We start from the raw sequence: 17,116 nt of genomic DNA, 5'->3' as shown, positions 1-17,116 counted from the left end.
ATATGTTGAATATTGTATTGCTGTAAGAAAACTTGTAATTTACGAGAGACGCAGGGGCAAGATTAGTTTTAAGTATAAGAGGAATGCCCATGATGGCGAAACAAGTTAAGAGATGAGTAATAACAGAAATGAGAAAAGGTATCAATGGTATGATGAACATACTTTAATCGTCCAAAAGAAGGGACACCTCGTGGATTAACCCCAGGATGGAAGGATGGAATGCTCAAAGGAGCACAGGAAGGACAAGCTCGAATAAGAGAACGAGCTTGTTTATAAGTTAAATGAAACCGTCGTTGAAGGCCAGAACTATTAGTGTGATGTAGAGTATATTTTTGTTCTGCAGCATGTAGGTGGCCTATTAAAAGCGAATCAATCTGAGTATTACCATGAACTAATGGTCCAGGAAGTTGAGAATGAGAACGAAGATGAGTGATGAATAAAGGAGCTCGACGTTGGCTCAAAATAGAAGATAACAAGGAAAAGAGTTTTTGAAGAGAAGAAGTAGCACAAAGAGGTAAAGTGGCCTGAGAAATATAAGAAGTAACATAAACAGCGTATTGAGAATCACTAACAATGTTACAACCAGTAGTAGGGAAATCAAGTAAGATCATTAGAACAGCAAACAATTTTCCCTGTTGTACCGAGGGATAAGGATAAACTGTAACTTGAGATTGATGAACACTCCAATATCCAGCCTTATTGCTACTAGCATCAGTAAAAAAGGTAGGACCTTGAACAGGAAATACAGAAATTGGTGAGAAAGGCAACACAGAATGTTGCCTAAAAAATGAAAAGATTGGAGACTTAGGATATTGGGTAGAAAATTGTCCAACAAAGAAGCGCAAGCAACTTGCCAAGAATCAGAAGTTGTAAGAAGATAAGTGATCTGACTATAAGTGAATTGAGAGATAATTAAGGAAGGATCTCCTCCCCCAAATTGTTGACAGTGATGCCGTCCTTTGATGATCAGTTTAGCTAAACGATCGATATAAGTAGCCAAGCGTTTAGATATTTTATTGGACAAAAGATCCATTTTAGTGGTCGATTAGTTTGATGAATCATTCCTGTGGGAGAAGGTAAAGTATGAAATAAACAAAAGGAAGGGCCTTTTGAAGTTGTTCTTCAACAAGCTGGAGTTCCTGTAAAGCCAAAGGAGTTAAATGGCGTGAGTTGTCCAAGTGACTGTCTCCTTCTAGAATAGAAAAAAGATGTTATAACTGATATGTTGGTATTTCTAAAACAGGACGCATCCAATTAATGTCTTCTAGAAGCTTTTGAAAATCATTTAATGTTTTTAAATGATCACGTCGAATTTGAATTTTTTGGGGTCGAATATTTTGTGCCCCCAAGGTATAACCTAAATATTGAATAGGAAAATCCAGTTAAATTTTTTCTGTGGCAATATTAAGTGAGTAGAAAGAAAGCTGAGTTTGTAATGATACAAAAGCATCTTGCTGCTTTTCTCTGGTGGGTGCAGCAAGAAGAATGTCATCCATATAATAATATAAAAGAACAGAAGTATGACGCTTTCAAACAGGATCCAAGGCCCTATGGACAAATTTTTGACACAAGGTAGGGCTGTTTAACATACCTTGAGGTAAAACTTTCCATTGATATTGAGAAAGTGGCTGAGAATTATTAAAAACAGGGACAGAGAAGATCCATATAATGATAAATTAACACAGTTGGAAACTAATTTTTTACAGGATTTAAAGTCCTATGTAAGAATTTTTGACATACAGTAGGGCTATTAAGTATACCCTGAGGAAGAAACTTCTACTGATATTTTTGAATAGGTTATCCATTATTATTTTTAGGAATAATAAAGGCAAACTTTTTACAATCTTGAGGTTTTAATGGAATAGAGAAAAAACAATTTTTGAGATCTATGACCATTAATTTTTAACTTTGTGGGATAAGGGCAGGATTAGGAAGACCAGGCTGTAAACTTTCCCTAGGTTTAATGTAAACATTTATAGTTTTAAGACAAGACAAAGACGGGAATTCCATGCAGAAGTACGTGGCTTTATATTCCTCTCGGCCATTTGTTTTTTGACTTACTCTTTTAAAGTCCTAAGTATTTCTTTAGATAATGGTCACTGTTTCACCTAAATAGGAGTGGTGGCTATGAGTTTAAAGGATTGTAGCCTATTTTGAACATCATATTTTTGGCAGCTGAGGAAATATGAGGAATGTTTAAAAAAGCAGCAAATTGTTGTGAAAGATCTTGTTCCCAAAGATTAATATTGATAGGAACAATATAAAAAAACACTTGACCTTGTTGACCTTTAGGACCGACACAGGTTAAAGGTTCTACGTTTTGATAAACCACAGAAGCAGCACCCAAGCCAGTGAGTATAACTGAAACTTGTCTTTTTTCCCATTGTATAGGCCACTAATTTAAACAAATGATAGACATATTTACCCCCGTATTAATTAACTCTTTTAAAAACTATTCCATTAACGTGCAATGAACATAGGGCTTTTGATTAGAAACTAAAGTTTCCCAAAAAACAGTTTTTTCTGTGCTACCAAACCCTCCCTATTGAGAATACGTTCCCCTGCCTTTAGGCGTATAAATTGTGAAACTTGTACCATAATAAGAATTTTATTAGTAACATCAAGATCAATAATTTCTGGAATCATTATTAACTTCCGTATAGCACTGTTGTTTTGACCTAACAAAAGTCCTACATGTCCATTTGGCAAAGACTCCTCTATTAGGAGACAAGGTATAAGGTTGAGTAATAACTAAGTCAGCAGCGGCGCTCTACTTAGTTGCCGCATAAAGCTGAGAAACTGGGGTAAGGTGTGGGATCCTTAAGGAGGACTTGAATTTATTCCTTGATATTGTAGGTCATTGCTCACTGGGTATTGTAGTAGACTTGTATTGTAATTGTTGGGGCCCCAAGCCTGTGGGCCCCGGCTCCCGTTTCCCAGGAGAGGAAACAGTAAATTTCCACTTTTATCAGTTTTGGAACGACATTTATTTGTCCAATGTCGACCTTTACCATAACATTTGTACACCTCTGAAGGCAGCTTTCTGCCTTGAGAGATAAAAGTGTTCAATTTTTATGACATTCTTTTTTGAAATGTCTAGGTTTACCACACTGAAAGCAAACACCTTGTTTGTTATTTCCTTTTAAGGCTTTAGACAAAGCTCCAGCAAATAATTGAGCATTATAAATAGCCCCTCCAACACTAACACAAGTTTTAGTATATTTATCTAAATTGGCCCCATTGGCCTTTAACAATTTTAACAATTTTTAACAGTCAGCATAAACATTTTTTAAAAGACAATGTTTGTAACAAAATTTTTGAAGCAAGGCCAGCACCCACAATTTTGAAGACAGCATCCTGAAGACGGGCTACGAAATCTGGATATGGTTCATTTGTGCCCTGTAAAATCTTCACAGAGGAAAGGGAAGATTTTCCTGTTATCTCTACCTTATTTCAGGCCCTTAAAAACAAAGTCTTGATTTGAGTAAAGGCAACATCATCTAGACAAGCCTGAGCATTAAGAGTAGCATATTGGCCCGTGCCTGTGAGTTGTTCCTCAGTGGGTTCAGGGGGATCACACATAACATTTTTCCTAGCCTGTACATGTGCCTTGTTCATTTACCAGTTGTGCAATTGTAACCACTGAGAACGATCAAGAAAAGCCTTCCCCAAAGTCTTCCAGTCTATAGGAATTATCAAATTTTCTGATGAAAAAATATCAAGAAGACCAAGGGTAGGGGTCCATAGTTAGAAATGGCAGCTTTCATTTCTTTTAAAAATTTAATTTGTAAGGCATTAAATTGGACATTATTGCCACCATTTGAAAACTGAGCATTAGGAGTAAAGAAGCACAAATAATTGGAAACAGATCCAGCTCCTTAAATTTTTTTTTTAATTAAAAGTATATATAATATATAATAATACTCATATCCCTAAATATAAAGAATCCCAACATATTAATAGGAAAAGGCAAATAACCCAACCAAAAGTAGCAGAACAAAGAAATGACAATAAACCTATATGTCTAACATCATTACTCACTAGGAAATATGTATATTAATACCAAATTGAGAATCATTACATACACAATACAATGGTTAAAATTTGAAAACACAGAAAATATCAAGAGGTAGTTAATGTGTTAAGCAACTCGAATACTCAACTTCTGTTTGGAGTGTAAATTGGTGGAACCTATGCACCCCTATAACATAACAATTTCCTAGAAAAATTGTGTGCACATTGTTGGGGTTATTAATACTATATTAATATTAATAGTTAATATTAATGTGCTTATTTATTGACTATTGAAATACTCAGAATATGTTAACAAACAATAAGATATACATATACACTGGTTTTGACATATTAAACAGGTGTTTAGTATAAATTTAAAGTATGTCTGATGTGAACAGGGCTTCAACTTTGCCAAACAAAGGTAAAGATAAGGAAGCCGGGGGGTTGGAGGCTCTGGAAAATCCTCTTTTAACAGGACAGAAGGAAAAGAAACAGGGAAAGCTCGCAAAGGTGAATTAGAAGAATATATCTGTAATATTTGTTGAAGCATTGCCATAATACACTGCATGTCAGAATTTCCCTTAGAAGAAGGAAGAGCTGGCTTTTTCTCTTCTCCCCCTTTTTGCTCCCCCCCCCCCATCCTGTGTTATCCTGGCACAAATGGGCTCCATTTCAGATTTATTTTTTCTTTCCAAATCCTCAGATACCTTTCCTCCTGTGGCTACATTACCACACTCTGAATCAGTCTCAAGTAACTCTAATGTCTGAGTGACAGAGTTACACAAGGTCCACAATTTTAGAGGCGTAATATCCCCTAACTGGAGAGCTCTAAACAGAGCTTTTACTACCTGTAACCATTCTCACCAATTCAGCTGCACTTTAGTCTGATACTGAAACCAGTAACAATGTTGTTCAACATGGGCAAACAATCGCTTCAAAGTCTTTTTCTTTTACTTCCACTCCTATAGACAGCAACAGTCCTTGAAACAGCCATAAATATTTTGAGGCCAGAGAGATGGAATTCCCCATAATGAAAGCTTAAGAAGGTTCCCCTTAACAATATCTGGGCCTTACCCGCCCCTAGGGGGTTCCCCTTCTTGTTCTCCCCTACTCACCCGTGCTGACCCTGCTCGCTGCGCCACTTGTTGGGGTCCGTGCCGGGGGTGGTGGAGAATGAAAGAATACACAAAAGACAAAGACACACAGAGAACATGGCGGCCGCATCAGAGCCTCCGCCTCACTTTATTTATACTCCATAAACCCCACGTCAGCAGAAAGAATGCAATGCAAAACAAACTTTCTTTTCCCACATGTAACCTTCTACTCAGTTCCTTGTTTCTATGCTCTTCCTTATCTGCCCGCCTTCTTGGCGCCTACGGGAGTTCATTAAAAGTTCAATTGGAGATACTGTCCTTGAGCCCTATCTATTCTCAGCATACTATTTTCAAAGGCCCCTGCAGATGTTTCTAACACATAGTAGAGATATGGGCAGAAGGGTAGTCCAGGGGAGGTGAGTCTCCTGAGGTGTCTTTTGATAACATCAGTTGTCTTTTCTACCTTTCCTGAGGATTGTGGTCTCCAAGCACAGTGAAGAACCATCTTCATTGTACTGTATGCCTAAAGCCTTTGAGATCCCCTGGGTGACAGCCGCATTGAACAAGGGGCCATTATCACTCTGGAGCTACTTAGGGAGTCCAAAGGGAGAAATTATCTCATTCATTAGTAAACTTTATCCTCTATTAGCCAGAAAATTAAGAAGAGCCTTACTGCCCTCCTGAGAGATTTTTTTAGTTAGGGTACAGAGGAGAATGTCATCTACATATTGTAAAACTTTAACCTGAGGATAAAGGAACTTGGAGAGGTCTCTTGATAATGCCCGCCCAAAACAGTGGGGGCTGTTTCAGAATGCCTGAGGTAACACCATCCAGATTAACTGGCTGGTCTGGTTAGAGGGAACCTCAAATGCAGATAAATACTGGAGGTTGGTATAATGGTATGCAGAAGAAGGCACACCATTGTATCTTTAGGTCCAGGACTGTGAACCATTTAGTTCTCTCAGGTATGTGAGCTAGCAGGGTATACGGATTGGGAGCCACTGGGTGAATTGGAACCACAGCCTCATTAACCAGATGAAGGTCCTGAACTAGTCTCCATTCCCCTTTGGGTTTTTGTACCCTCAATATTGGGGTATTACAAGGGCTGTCACAGAGTTTGAGGAGGTACTGCAACCTTAAGTTATCAATGATGGCTTCTGGTCCTTTCTTAACTTCTAGTTTCAGGGGATATTGTGTCTGGTTAGGAGAGGCAGTGGGATCCTTAAGGTGGGTCCAGACTGGTATGGCAGTTGTGGCTTGGCCAATTTTCCCTTGAATTACCCAAACTTCTGGGTTAATATCAGTCTCCACTAGGGGAGACAAAGAGTTTGTCCTGGGGCCATCAGGATGGTGGTCCCCACAAGGGCCAGAATACCTCTACCCAACAGAGTAGTTGGCCTTTCAGGCATAATTAGAAAGGCACAGATGAACAAGAGGTCTCCCCAACTACAACTAAGGGGTTGGAAAAAATATTGGGTTTAAGGCCTTCCTGGGATGCCCCTCACAGTCATGCTAAGAGAGGAGAGGGGGCTTGGATTGGAGATGAAAACTGACAGACCAGCCCCGGCGTCCAGAAGGAGGTCCACTTTCCTCCCTTGGATAACCAGAATTGTAAATTGTGGGGCTCCTGGATGGTAATGGTGATCTGGACCACCGCAGTCAGGGAGAGGAGCCCCAGGACTTGTCAGTCTTGCTGGATCATTTGGGAGATTGACTCTGGGCCTCGTGACTAGTGCCCCTGGGGACAGTCCACCTTCTAGTGGTCCCCACTGCACGTTGGACAGGGCCAGGGTGGCTTCCTCATGTTGCCTGGGCAATCCTTCCTAAAATGCCCTGGCTTACCACATCTGTAGCAGTTAACAGGTGTAGCTTTGGGATTCTGGGGTTTGTGGGCTTGCACGGTGGCCCTGAAAGCCTCTGCCTCTTGCCTGTATCTCCTCTTTATCTCTTCTGGCCCTCCCTACCTTATTATAAAAGACTGAGGTGGCCACTTTCAGGAGATTCTCAAAGGTACTATCTGGTCCCAGGGCCTGTTTCTGCAGCTTTCTCCTGATACCAGGGGCTGCCTGAGTAATAAATGTATCCTTTAGGATTAGTTGTCCCTTGATGGAATCAGGAGCTAGAGAGGTGTGCTTTACCAAGGACTCTCTTAGCCTCTCCAGGAAGGAAGTGGGATGCTCATCAAATCCCTGGTCTATCCTTAGTATAGTTGAGAGGCTTAGTTCTAGTCCTACGTAAGCCCCCTATTATGCACACCTGAAACTGTCTCCTCTTCCATTTTCCCCTCTTGTCTTTGGGATCCCATTTAGGGTCATTCATTGGTACTGCTTCTCCTCCAGTTGGATAAAGTTTGACCCCTTCCCTGACACTATATGTGATACAAATCTCATCCCCAGATCTCTCTGTCACTTGCAGAGTAGGCTGCTTCTCAGTATTAGTCAGGGTTTGATTCAAAAGTAACATAATGTCTTTCCAGGAGAGTTCAAATACTTGGGTTAAATTCTGGAAAGACTTTATATATCTGTCAGGGTCCTCTGAAAACTTGCCAAGATCCCCCTTAATTTGCCTTAAGTCCTGTAGAGAGAAGGGGACCTGGACCAGGGGGCCAAATTCACCAAGCATCTGTTGGAGGGCAAGAGTGAGACTGGGGCTTGTCTAGGGTGGGGATTTCTGAGAGGGGCCAAGCTAGAGAAAGAAACTGGGTAGGGAGGATGGGGTGGACCCAGAGGAGCAGGGCCAGAGGGAGCTGGTTTCCTTGCTGGAGGTGCCTCTGGGGTTCGTTTCTTTAGTTCTCTGGGATTGTTCTCTGAGATGGCAAACAGGAGGGCTGGAGCAATTCTACACTGTCAGCAAAGGTTTGAATTGCCCTGCAAGGTAAAGAAGGCCTGCACCTATGGGGCCTCAGACCATGTGCCCTCCCATTTACAGAAAAGGTCCACCTGCAAGATCATTATAGAAATGAATGGTTCCTTCCTGAGGCCAAGCCAGTCCTTCCTATAGATCATAATTTGGCCAAACCTTTGTGCAAAGGGCTATGAGGCGTTTTCCCTCTAGAGTCGGAGGGTCAAAGCAGTCCCAGTGATTCAGGTTGCACTTCAGAGGAGTATAGACTGAGGAGGGTGAAGGCAGTTGGTGCCCATTCTGAAAGAGAGGGAAATAGGCATCTCTCATTTTCTTTCCCTCTTTCCCCAAGAGAAAACAGGGATCCTTCTTTTCTCTTCTATATGTTTATCTCTGAGTCCTGGTGACCTTAGATGGACACCACCCATAGGTGCCATTACGGCCTGCACTTGTGAAGCAGGGAGGGCCTAAAGAATAGGAATTATCTGCACTCACCTACATCTCCATGCCCCCTACTGTTGGCAACCTTTGGGTTCCTTGGGCCTTATCTATGCCACGGAGTGTGGCCTCCTTCCATGTAGCAGGGGCTTAATTGGCAGGAATTCGTCCTCCCCATTTATACTGTGCCTGTTGCTTGGCTTCCAATCCCTCAGATCTGATTTTCCTTTCTAGAGCTTCAACCTGAAGTTTAGAATTGGGTTTGGGATTGGGCCAGGCACAGTGGCTCACGCCTGTAATCCCAACACTTTGGGAGGCTAAGGAGAGCAGATCATGACGTCAGAAGTTCGAGACCAGCCTGGCCAACATAGTGAAACCCCATCTCTACTAAAAATGCAAAAATTGTCTGGGCGCGGTGGTTCACGCCTGTGGTCCCACATGGCTAGACCTCTTTGAAGGGAAACAGCTAACATTCCTTTCACCTGAAAGAAAGAGAGAGGTGGCAGGGTTGCATCCTGTCCTCTGCAAATGGCATAGCTCAGAGGGAAAGTCTGAGGACAAGAAGTCTTAGGAAAAAAAGTGAAGAGACAGATCCAGCAGATCTGCATTTACTTGCCTTTCTGAGGAATCCTGGATAGGCCCCCCAGTGAAGCAGGATATTTCCCTGACCCCTTCGAGGGACTTGCAACAAGGGTGCCTCATTTACTTAGCCTGCAGCTCTCAACTCCTCACAGGCGGGAGTATGTGAGTGAATGAGACAGGAACTGGAGTGCATGAGTGCTGGAACCAGCTGGCCACCTTGGCACTGGCAGGAGCGAACTCCATTCACTGGTTGTGTTGCACCACTCACAGGAGGTAGCATGCAGGTGAGCAGGTGCCAGAGCCAGGACAAGCACTTTTGGGCACTGGCAGATCCCGTGGCAGCATCTAGGATGGAGGTGCCTGGGACCCCTGAAGCCCCAGAGGGCACGTTACATTGCTCCTTTAGCTCTGCCATCTGTGGACAGCTTAAGTGTTAACAGCTCAGTGGGCCCTCTGCCTTTTCATGTGAGGAGGCTGCCTTCCACCAGTGATGGCAAAGGGCCAGTGTGACAGCCTTTTGTATTCATACTTGTGGCCCCCAAGCTCTTGTCCAGCATCCAGGAAAAATAAGGTTGCACAAATGAATTGAAGGATGGTGAATATGGGGGATTTTATTGCTGATAAAAGTGGCTGTCAGAGGGAAGGGAGTTGAAAAGGGGCCAGGGGACGTAGGTAATCTTCCCTTGAGGTCCAGCAGTCTCTGGTCGGATTCTTCTTTGAAGTTACACCATCAGGCTGTCCCTCTGAAGTCAAGTTGGTTCTCTCTGACTTCGGCCATAGTCCCCAACATGCAGCTGCCTCTCCTCTCTACCGACTGAGTCTGGGGTCTTTATAGGCACAGGATGGGGCAGGGCCGGACCATGGTGGTTTAGGAACAGGCAACATTCAAGCAGGAAAACAGGGATCTACGTTCTCACTTTGGGCTGTGGTCTCAGGCTTTTTGGCTTGAGGGTGGGGCTTCACCAGGGACCCACCCCTGTCTGCCTAGAATTTCTCTGCCTCTTGTCACTATCTCTAGGACTGGAGCTGTGGACCTGAGAGGCAGCATAAAAAGATAAAAGCCATGCAGCCTTGGATAATCATTAAGTTAAAAAGGAATTTGCTTAGGGGACCAAGGGAAGGGGACACTACAGAGAGTCCATCCCCTGTATCCCCACCCTTACCCCAGGTATCATTGCCCTTAACTTTCACAGCTACACTCAACTTCAGTCAGTTTTTTTTTTTTTTTTGGTAATTGTCTTTATCTGCCATGTTCAACTGTAATCTGCAAAAGAATAGAAACAATTGTCTTTGGCTGGTAAGCGACTAGTTTAAAACTTTGATTTGAAGGTGTCATCAGATATCACCTTTGTGTCTGTCTCAAGGCAGGGAAGTTTTGCTTCCATTCAATGCAAACATAGCTGCCTGGATCTGGCTAGTGTTAACTCATCAGATGCTTTGTGTGAGGGACCCCTAAGTTCTTTATTTTAGGCAGTGAAAGGGCCAAGGGGTTATCATTGTTGGGCTGTGTTTAAGGCATCAGTTGACCTTTATCCAGCCTTGAAGTCATGATATAGAACATTTCCAGCATCCTGAAAAATTTCCTCATACCACTTGGCCATCAACTCCCCCATCCGCCTTGGCCTCTGTCACCACCCTTTTGCCTTTGCTACACCTTTTTTTTTTTTTTTTTTTTTTTTTTTTTTGAGACGGAGTCTTACTCTGTTGCCAGGCTGGAGTGCAGTGGCACGATCTTGGCTCACTGCAACCTCTGCTTCCCAGGTTCAAGTGATTCTCCTGCCTCAGCCTCCTGAGCAGCTGGGACTATAGGCACCCGCCACCACGCTCAGTTAATTTTTGTATTTTTAGTAGAGACAGGATTTCACCATGTTGACCAGGATGATCTCGATCTCTTGATCTGCCTGCCTTGGCCTCCCAAAGTGCTGGGATTACAGGCATGAGCCACTGTGCCCGGTGGCTACACCTTCATATAAATATTAGACAGTATGTAGTCTTTCGTGTCTAGTTTCTCTCACTTACCATAATGCTTTGGATTAATCCACAATTTTGCTTATATCAGTGGTTTGTTTCTTTAGGTTGCTAAGAGGTATTCTGTTCTATAAATCTGCCATAAATTGTTTTTCCGCTTATCGGTTGATAGACAAATGAGTTATTTCTATTTTTTTGCTTTCATGAATAAAGCTGATATAACCTTTTGCAGAGAAGACTTTGTGTGAACATACATTTTCATTCCTCTTAGCTAAAAATCTAGGACTGTGTTTGCTGGGCTGGATGATAAGTATATGTTTAACTTTATTTAAAAAAAAAAACCAGCCAAGATCTTTTCCAAAGTGATTGAATCATTTTGCATTCCCAGCAGCAATATATGAGATATCCAGTTGCTCTGCCTCTTTGTCAGCACTTAGTATTGTCAGTCTTTTTAATTTTTGTCATTCTAGTAGATGTGTGGTGGTGCTATATTGTGAGTTTAACTTGCTTTTCCTTAATGGCTGTTTATGCTGAGTATCTATTGATGTGTTGATTTGCCATCTGTATTTATTCTTTGCTGGTAAAAGACAAAAGTTATTTAAGATGTCTTTTGCAAATATTTTTTCTTGTCTGTGGTTTGTTTTTTTCCTTTTCTTAACAGTGTCTTTGGAGAACAGAAGTTTGGGGTTTGGGGTTTTTTTTAAATGAAGTTCAATGTATTAGTTTTTTTGGTGATTTGTGGGTTTTATGTCTAACCTAAGAAATATTTGCCTGACCCAAGGTCACAAAGATGTTCCCTCATTTTTTCTGGAAGTTTTAGTTTTAGTTTTAGTTTTTATATTTAGGTCTATGAGTCATTTCAAGTTGTTATTATTTGCATATGGAAGTTCTTTTTTTTGTGGGGCAGGGGACTTGGTCTTGCTCTGTTGCCCAAGTTGGAGTGCCGTGGTGCGATTATAGCTCATCGTAAACTTAAACTCCTGGGATCAAGCAATCCTCCTGCCTCAGCCTCCCAAGTATCTGGGACTACAGATGTGCACCACCATCCCTGGGTATGAAGTCTAATTTTTCAGTCATTTTTTGTTGAAGTAACTATTGAATCATCTTGGCTTCTTTGTTGAAAACAATTGACCATACTGGTGTGGCTCTACTTCTGGACTTCACTCTGTCCCTTTATGTTATATCTATTCACACATCAATACCATGCTGTCCATGCCTGTAGTCTAGCTACTCCGGAGACTGAGGCCTGAGGAAAACTTGATCCCAGAAGTTCAAATCTAGCCTGGGCAACATAGTGAGACCCTCTCTCTTATTAGTTTTTTAGATGGAGTCTCATTTTGTCACCCAGGCTGGAGTTAATGCGTGATCTTGGCTCACTGCAACCTCTGCCTCCTGGGTTCAAGTGATTCTCCCGCCTCAACCTCTAGAGTAGCTGGGATTACAGATACCCACCATCAAGCCTGGCTAATTTTTGTATTTTTGTAGAGATGGGGTTTCACCATGTCGGACAGCCTGGTCTTGAACTCCTGACCTCAGGTGATCCCCTGCCTCAGCCTCCCAAAGTGCTGGGATTATAGATGTGAGCCACTGCGCCTGGCTGAGACCCTCTCTCTTAGAACAACAACAACAATTAAAAACAAACAAACAAACAAACAAACCATGATGCTGTCTTCTTCACTGTATTCTTTTCAGAGTGTTGAAATCAGGTAATATTCATTCTCAAACTTTTTCTTTCATTTATAAAAAAGATTTGGCTAATCTATATCCTTTGCATTTCCTTTAATTTTTTTTTATTGAGACAGAGTCTCACTTTGTCGCTCAGGCTGGAATGCAGTGGTGCAATCTTGCTCACTGCAACCTCTGCCTCCCGGGTTCAGGCGATTCTCCTGTCTCAGCTTCCTGAGTAGCTAGGATTATAGGCGCATGTCACCACACAGGTTTTTTTTGTATTTTTGGTAGAGATGGGGTTTATACCCTGTGAGCTGGGATGGTCTTAATCTCCTGATCTCGTGATCAGCCCGCCTCAGCCTCCCAAAGTGCTGGGATTACAGGCGTGAGTCACTGCGCCCGGCCTTCCTTTAAAGTTTACAGTCATCTTGCCAGTTTCAACAGAAAAGTCTTCTAGGATTGTGATAAGGATTGCATTGTTCTACAGATCAATTTGGGGAGAACTGACCTCTTAACCATGTAGAATCATCTGATCCATGTATGTCTTATCCCTCCCTCCTCACCCCTTTCTTCTGCATTAGTCTGGCTAGAGATTTCTCAATCTTACTGATTTTTTTCTAAGAACTATTTTTTGTTTTATTACTTTTCGATATTTTCTGTTTTATTGATTTCTGCACGTAGTTTATTTGTTTCTTCTGCTGACTTTGGTATTCTTTTTTTAGTCTCTTAGTGAGGAAGCTTAAATCATTTATTTGAGGCTTTTCTAATTTAGCAGTGTTTTCAGCATCAGCGCTGTTGACATTTGGGGTTTTGTAATTGTTGTAGGGAATTTCCTATGCATGACAGGATGTTTAGCAGCATCCCTGGCCTATAACCACTGGATATCAGCAGCACCCCTCTCCAGCTGTGACAACCAAAAGTGTCTTCAGATATTGCCAAATGTCTTGGGCATGGGAGAATTGCTCCTGGTTGAGAATGACCACTATAGTAGGCGTTTTGTGCTAGAAACCTCAGTTGTGTATCACAAATTTTGACTTTTTTTTTCATTTAGTTGAAAAATTTTTTTAGTTTCCTTTGTGATTTCCTCCTTGGCACATGCATTACTATATTTTTTAAAACTTTTTTTTTTTTTTAGAGATAGGATCTTTCTATGTTACCCAAGCTGTCGTTGAACTCCCAGGCTGAAGTGATCCTCCCACCTCAGCCTCCGCGAGTAGCTGGGGCTACTGGTGTGTGCCACCACACCTGGCGGACCCATACATTATTTGTAAGTGTATTTTTTAGTTTCCAAATGTTTGAGGATTTTCTAGAAATATTCCTGTTACTGATTGCTAATTTAGTTCTTTTGTGGTCAGAGAACATACTTTGAATGGCTTCAGTTCTTTTGAATTTGATGAAATGTGTTTTATGGTCCTGCCTATGATCTATTTTGGGGAATGTTCAGCGTGCACGTGAAAATAATGTATTCTTGGATAGAGTTGTCTATAAATGTCAATTGGGTCAAGTGGGTTGATAGTGTTGTTCAAGGTTTTTATATTCTGGCTGGGTGCAGTGGCTCATGCCTGTCATCCTAACACTGGGAGGCCGAGGCAGGTGGATTACTTGAGGCCAGGAGTTCAAGACCAGCCTGACCAACATAGTGAAATCCTGTCTGTACTAAAAATACAAAATTAGCCGGGATTAATCCAATATGGCAATATCTGTCTTTTAAGTAAGTGTTTAGAAACCATTTACCTTTTTTTTTTTTTTTTTTTTGAAACAGAGTCTCATTCTGTTGCCCAGGCTGGAGTGCAGTGGGCAATCTCGGCTCACTGAAACCTCTGCTTCCCAAGTTCAAGTGATTCTCATGCCTCAGTCTCCTGAGTAGCTGGGATCACAGCCACCCGTCACCACGTCTGGCTAATTTTTATATCTTTAGTAGAGACGGGGTTTCACTATGTTGCCCAGGCTGATCGTGAACTCCTGACCTCAAGTGATCTGCCTGCCTTAGCATCCCAAAGTGCTGGGATTACAAGTGTGAGTCACAGCACCCGGCAACCATTTACATTTAATATGTTGATACAGAAGGGTTTAAGTTTATCATCTTGCTATTTCTTTTTATTTATCCCATTTGCTTGTTCTTTTTTTCTTTTTTGCTAGTTTCTCTGTCTCTCTTTTTTTATTGAAGTACTACTCCACAATGCTGCCTTCTTTGAGACTGAGTACCTGATGCCATTTTACCTCCACAGTGGAGGTAATAATATTAGACCATGTCACATATAGTGTAAGAGTCTTACCTAGTAACTTCTATTTCCCTCCATCATTTTTATGTTTTATGAAAGTGTTATCACTTTCATATATTTAATTCTGCATGTGCTACGAACTCCATAACGTACTGTTATATTTGCTTGAACCAGTTATCATTTAAAGAGATTAAAAAGGTAAAAATGGGCCTGGCACAGTGGCTCACACCTGTAATCCCCAGCACTTTGAGAGGCCGAGGTGGGTGGATCATCTGAGGTCAGGAGTTCGAGACCAGCCTAGCCAACATGATGAAACCCTGTTTCTACTAAAAATACAAAAATTAGTCAGGCAAGGTGGCAGGCGCTTGTAGTCCCAGCTACTCGGGAGGCTGAGGCGGAAGAATCGCTTGAATCCGGGAGGCGGAGGTTGCAGTGAGCTGAGATCGTGCCACTGCACTCCAGCCTGGGCGACAGAACGAGACATTGCCTCAAAAAAAAAAAAAAAAAAAAAAAGTAAAAAAATTTTTAAATTTACCTATATGTTTACAATTTTTGGTGCTCCTTTGTGCAGATCCAAATTTCCATCTCATGTCATTTTCCTTTTGTCTGAATAACTTTCTTAAACATTTCTTGTAATGTAGATCCGCTAGTGAAGAATCCTGTTGGGTTTTGTCTGAAAAAATCTGTTTCTTGTCATCATTTTTAAATGATAAGGAAATAAACCTGGGTCTCAGTTCCTCTTCCCCGCCCCTCACTGAGCAGAGTTCTTATGCACTGCTGCCATGTGGGAGGTGGAGATGGGTTCAGCGGTTTGTGAAAAGCTTGGCGCTGCACGCCCACTCCACAGGGCACATTTAGAGGCTTCTTGGGGAAGCTGGTTGGGTAGCTCTGACTCCTCACATCTCTGTGTGTCCTTGGGAATGTCAGGTGGAAGATCGATGTGCATTTGCAAATGGGAATGAGGGTGAGAAAAGTAAAATGTGGGGTTGTGGCTCGTAGGGTGTGTTCAGGGAGCAGTGGTGACCTCTGTTGTCTGTGCTCTCCCAACAGTTCTGGGACTGTGGATAATGCAATTGTTCTCTATCCCTTTTGTATTTTGGAAGTTCTCCATGAAGTCCAACTGCAGGTCATACTGTCATTTAGTCTAGAGTTGGAGGATGGATATAATTTCATGAGTAGGAAATAATATGCAGAGTTGTTGGACACCAATTTCTGGGCCCACCCACTCCACCAGAACCTCAGGCCTCCTTCATTTGACTCCCACTCGCAACGTAACTCACTTTAACGCCTGAACTACTCTCTCTTAGATACCAGAGGGGAAACGGAGGCACGCAGGTGAGAACGTGGCAGCAGTCCCTAAAGAGCCCATCATAGTCACTTCTGGTGCTGGCCCTGGCTCACCTGTGCCCTGGGGGAGGAATGCAAGTGTCAGAGCTGCGGAAAGGAGCTGAGATCTAGCAGGGCTCGCCCTTATCAACCTCCGCCTCTAACAAGGGCCACACAGCACGTGGGGGAGATTAGGCCGATCTACCCGCCCCATCACCGGAGGCCAGGAGGGTGGAAGGCAGTGGATCGCGACCTAGCGAGCAACCCACAGGCTCTGGAAGCGCGGTTCAACTTTAACCAGGCTACTGCGGGCGGCCAGCTGTCAGCGGGCACTCTGCCCCCCGGGGCTGTCCGCAAGCGCTGGGCGGTGGACACCGCGGGGAACCGCCCCTGGACAGCACGCGGAGCCCTCGGTGAGCGCAGGCCCTGCTTTCCCGTAGGAACACTCGTGGGCGTCGGGTCGCCCGCTTCACCCCCGCGCTCTCGACGCACTTTCCTGACGCCTGGCGATGTCCCAGGTATGTATCAGAGCCTGGACTTGCTCTTCCCGGCGCTGCCAGACCGCTGAGCCTTCCGTACGGGGTGGGGCGCAGGCGGGGCGCGAGCTGCGCGGGAATCCGGGCGAGCGAGCTCCACCCGGGCAGTGCGGGCCTGGGGCGCCCTCTGGCGGGACCCGGCGCGGCGTTGCGCGTCTCCAGCCTGTGATTGGCCCGGACTCGCCTCGAACGCGCCGGACAGCGCTGCCAGGAGGCCCGAGACAGCCCTGGGCGGCCATTAAGATGGGTCTGGAGGGGACATCAGTGTGGACATCTAGTTGCTGGGCCTGGGGTCACACAGCCCCCTTTCTTGTCTGAACTGGCCACTGCCCGGAGGAGATGCGCGGTTTCTTAGTGTGCCACCAACTAACCGCCATCGCGGCTGAGCCCACCTCCTTTCCCGGACATTAGAGGACTAGGGGTGCGA

Source organism: Theropithecus gelada, chromosome 16, assembly GCF_003255815.1.
Source record: "Theropithecus gelada isolate Dixy chromosome 16, Tgel_1.0, whole genome shotgun sequence".
Lineage (NCBI taxonomy): Eukaryota > Metazoa > Chordata > Mammalia > Primates > Cercopithecidae > Theropithecus > Theropithecus gelada.
The sequence above is the reverse complement of the archived record's forward strand: the minus strand, read 5'-3'. Positions refer to the sequence as shown.